Genomic DNA, 5,563 nt, shown 5'->3' with positions numbered 1-5,563 from the left:
CTTCTGTGGTTTGTGTAAAAGGATTTATTTATTATAAAAATAAAATATAAAAAAATGTAAATTTCTTTATATTAATATTTAATAAAATTATTCAAACATACTTATATAATTATTTACAAATTTATACAATTATAATAAATTATAACAGATATAAAAGCTAAAAAGAATTTTATTACTTTTATATTTTCATTAACTGTTGGCAAAAGTATATCTTTAACTTTTCTATTATCTATTAAAAGTAATCCCATATGACACCAATCAACTATATCTTCAATTTTTTTCTTTTGATTATGGTATTTAGCAAGAAGAGATGATAAAGTTTCAACATCTGTAATAAAATGTTTTACACAAAATATTGTTTTACAATTTCTCTCTTACAAATAATAATCAAAATGTTTTTAGAATTTTTATTTAACATTCTCTTTATCATCTAACACATATGTATCGTGCATTATTTCCCAGTATATTAATGACACATGTTTGTCTCATGATACAAAACAAAAATAAAAAATTGTCTGCAAGTTTCTCATTTTAAAAATCATATTTCATGTCTACAATAGTTTGATAGCCATTTCACATTTCAATCTGGCTTTGGTTGTTTTTTGTTTATGTTTTTCTAAGTCTTTTCTATTTTTACTTAGATTTCTTTCACAGTTGTATCTTTGTAACAAAGTGAACTGATTAAAGTAACCAAACACCTTAGTATTTCCAGCAAGAAAATATTTAATAAAAATAATAAAGTTTTCGACTATTTTTAATAGTCTTCTTCAGTTAAACCAGTCGAAAACGTTATTATTTTTATTAAATACTTTGTTGCTGGAAATACTAAGGTGTTTGGTTATTTTAAGTATTTATATCCCAGTAAGTTATTTTGTTTTATTGTGAGCTGAATAATTACAATTTTAGTCAAATGATATTTATTTTCAGTTATCTCTTCATATGATATGCTGTTTTCAAGTCATTTTAATTTTAATAATATTTGTCACTGAATTTTATTTGACACTGGTAAACAACTGGAACAAGTAAGTGAGTTTGTATATTTAGGAAGCATGACAGATAGAAATGAAAGAATAGATGGTGAAATCACCAAAAGAGTGAATGCAGGACCACAGGTGGTGGATTCAATAAGTAATTTTGCAAGGAATAAAAGGATATCCAAAGAGGCACAAATGGCTGTGTATGGCAATGTTGTGGTGACTGAGTTCATGTATGTAGCAAAACTTGGCTTTGGCAGAAAAGTCACAGGAGTTACAATACATTATTGAGAGGAGCGTGTGGCATGAGGAAAAACTATGTGAGAAATGAACAAATGTTGGAGGAATGTTAGGTGAAGAGTGTGTTTCAAAAAATGAGTAAATTGACTCTACAATGGATTAGAAATGTTAAGAGAATGAAAAGAGAACTGTTAAAGAGAGTATACATGGGAAAGGTAAATAGTAAGCATGGTGGAAGAAGACCAAGAAAATCTTGAATAAAACAAATGGATGAGTATTTGAAAGAATGTAAGATGTTGAGTCAGAAAGAAAATGTGAGGAAATGTGCTAGAAGAAGCATGAGTGTGTCTGAAGCAAAAGAGTTTTGTCTGGTCAGGAAGATGTAGAGAAAGTTGCTAAATGGATGATTTGTAGGATTGTCGTCTACTTTTGCCTGCTGTTTGCCTTTTTTGGATTATGAGCAAGAGGATATGTACTTAAATCCTTATTATTACTTTTCTTTAAACTTAAATTAAAATACAACTTATATAAAACAGCAAGTGAAAGATTCTAAGAATCACAATTATAAATGAAAATGTAAGTACAAATGGATACTGAAATTGCAAGAAGTTTTGTTTATACAACACAAAACATATCATTTCTTCTTTCCAAAATGAAACAGTCTAGAATGTAAGATTTATAAATAAATCAAAACAAGTAGAAATTACTTTAGTAATATTTTTCTTTTTGAAAAATAAAATCAAAAACTGATTCTAGTTATCTCTTGGTAAAAACAGATATTGTATACTTAAACCATTAACAACAATTACAATAATTTGATAACTTGATAATTTTTACCATTAATTAATGGTAAAAATTATCAAGCAAGAAAAAAAAATCTACTTTCAGTAAGAAAATGTAATATAAATGTCAAAATAAAAATTTAAATATATTGTAATTGTGGTAAAATCAGATTAAATTAACTATAATAAGTTTCTAGAAGCAAAGACATAATGATGAAATAAAGATAACTTTCTCAATTAGAAAAACCTTTGATTATATTGATAACTAGAGCAAGATATCAAAAGATGATAAGCAAAACAAATAAACAAACAAATTTTATTAATTATTTTACTGGGATTCAGAGTATCCTATATCTTTCTTGATTCATAAACCAAAGAGAAATTTGGTGCAATATTCTATGCTGAATTTCAATTGTCTAGAATTGCAGTTCTTTTTTATTTTTATTTTTTTGTTTACAAACCAAGAAAGAAAATAATAAAATATCTAATTATTATAAAATTTATCATAATAATAGTTGATATCTAAATAATATAGAATGGTACCTTGTACAGAACTTTGAATAACTCTAACTTTAAACATCCCAGAGTTTAAATGTTAAATTCAAGAGAAATCAGATCTGAAGTTTGAACAATGTTCCTACATTCAAACTGCACACACAATGAAAAAATGCACAAGCTGTGTAAACACCATCTGTTTGTGCATCCATGATATCTCATGCTCTTGCTGTAAAAGCATCTCTTACATTATGGTCATGTGTTTTAGTCCTTTTTTACTTTATTTTTGGTATATTTTGTTATGTATGTAACCCCTACCTATTAACAATGGCATCCAAGTACAGTGTGAAAGCAATGAGGACTAAGAGGAAGGTTATAGTATCAATGATTGAGTGAAAAAGAAACTTATCAGGAAACATGAAAGTGGTACATGTGTGGTAGATCTGGCAGTCATGTTTAAGATGGAGAAGTCAATAATGTGCATCATTCAAAAAGCAATAAAAGCAGCAGATACGGCTAAAGGTGTGACAATGATTGCCAGGAGATCATATGTTATTGAGATGGAAAAACTCTTCCTAGTATGGATAAATGAGAAGCAATTGGCTGGTGATAACACCTCCAAAAGGATTATTTGTGAGAAAGCCAAGCAGTTGCTTAATAATCTTCAGAAACAAGACATCAACACTCCTCTCTAAGGTACAGTAAATGCAATTTTCATTTTATTACATAATATTTATGTATTTTATTTATTGTTTTCTTGTTTTAATTTACTATTTAAAACATTTAATTGTGTTGTTTTTAGCTTAATTTATATGTAGTTGTTATTTAACTTAATCAAAATGAGTATTGTTCAGGGTCTGGGAATGGATTAATTTGCTTTACATTATTTCTAATGGGAAAAGTGATTCGGACTTTGAACAATTCAGAGTTCAAATAGCCCCCTGAAATGAATTAAATTTCAAGTAAGAAACACCACTGTAAAACATATTAATGAATCCAATATTCACAATATTAATGAATATATTAATATCAAAAAGGTACTTATGATTCTTGTATATTAATTTTTGTTCAAAAATACATTAATAATCATATATCCTTATTTGCAAGCTATTATACTTTGTATCAACATTAAAGAAACATGAAATATTACATTACCTATTGTTTTTTCTAAGATATTTCTTAAATTAGCATTTATATTCTCTAAGTGAAATTCTTTTACATCACATAGTGAAGATGCATAAGAATGTACTTTTCTAAAACCTTCTGTAATACAGCCCTAAGTTTTAAATAAAATTTTAGATTGTAATTTGCTTACAAAAATAAACTTTCATTAAATTTATATTAAAATCTTATAACATATCTGAAATTTTGGCTAATAAAAGAATCAATCAAATCATCATAAGTTAAAAAATATAATACAGTGTATAACAAACAGTAAAAGAGAAATTGAGTTTATTTTAGAGTTATACATTGCTCATTTTAAAATAAATAATATACATAATTTAATTATGTATATTATTAATACAACAATCCACAANTAAACAGATTATAAAGTAAAACTACTATAAACTTTTAAATACTGTATTATTTTACTTAATATAATATTTTCAAAAATTATCATTACTGTATATATTTACCTTTTTTAGTAATGTCTTTAGACTTGCTTCAGCTGTTGCTTGTTCAGAAATCTTTCGAATTTCATCAGCATAATCATATACAGAAATTTTCTCTAAATTCTCTATTGTAATTATTTGTTTTTCATCAAATGGTTGTTGAAGTGCATTGTAAATCAATTGCCAATGATATTCTTCCATCGTTGGATTTAACAAACATAAAATAACTGGAAGCTAATTAAATAAAATAAAAAGTTTACAAGTAATTCATATACAAATTTGTTATACTCTGTAATATTTCTTTATATCAAGTTTCAGTTATTAACTATTTTATTGTATTAAAACAAACAGATATCTTCACTTTAACGACTTATAATTATTTTGTTTTATTAATTTATTCAATTTTCTTTATTATGTTGATGGTGATGATTCTTTGATCTGAGATTCTTGATTTGAGATTGAGATTAGGACCTTGAGGGTTTGGATTTGGATCATTCTGGACTGGTCTGGATCAAGAAAGTTCTTCTTCTAGGCACAGTTGAGGTAATGTAAAAATCTGACAAAGTACGATTGGCACTGACACAGGAAAATTTTGATGACTTTAATTAATTCAAGAGTGACTGGTAATGACTGCCTAAACTTGCAGTTCCTGGCTATATTGACTTGGAGAAATTGAGATAGTAGGTCAGGAGGTTATGAGAAAGTATCGCTTTCACTGCTTAGAACTTAACAAATGATTTACTCCCAGGTGTGAAAGTTGATGTTATGACTTTAAATTGTTTACATTGAAGTCTGATTTCTCACAATAGTATGTCTCATTGTATTGTGGCCTGTATAGCTGCCTGTGGAAACCATATTCGTTATTGAACAAACAGGTGTCTGTTGCATATAATATGATTGTTTGTTCTTTTAATCATTTGCATATGTCCCTCTCCTCTATCAGTCTTGAGATGTACTTGTAGCTACATGCACTCCTTCATGATGTTGCAATTTCACTTTTGAAAAGTGTAGCTCTTTACTCAAGCAGTAAGACTAGCTCTGCTAACAATGGAGGTCTACCACAGATATAGGTTGAAGTGAAAGATTTAACAGAGAAGGCAAGAAAAGAATAGGACAAAGAAGAAAGAATGAAAAACATCCTAAAGAACCTAACTAAAATATGGCATACATGGCCACAAGGGGACTCATGTTAATGAAGTATTCTGCTAAAAGTTTAATTAACATAAAAAATGCATTAAGAAAATTTAAGATGGTCTCAAGCTAAGTTTCAGGATAGATTTTAAAAATAAGCCAAGATTAACGTCTTCTCTTTATCACAAGCTTAATGGCTTTAATACACGAAGACAAAAGTTGTTTTACCAGTTTATTATTTAAAGAAAAAGAATGATTACACTAAATAATAATAGTTTTCCAATGAATTTTTAGTCTTTTTCCTCCTTTTTTCAATGAACTTCACAGC

Source organism: Centruroides sculpturatus, unplaced genomic scaffold (genome assembly GCF_000671375.1).
Source record: "Centruroides sculpturatus isolate CEXI.00-Female unplaced genomic scaffold, Cexi_2.0 scaffold1335, whole genome shotgun sequence".
NCBI classification, from domain to species: domain Eukaryota; kingdom Metazoa; phylum Arthropoda; class Arachnida; order Scorpiones; family Buthidae; genus Centruroides; species Centruroides sculpturatus.
The sequence above is the reverse complement of the archived record's forward strand: the minus strand, read 5'-3'. Positions refer to the sequence as shown.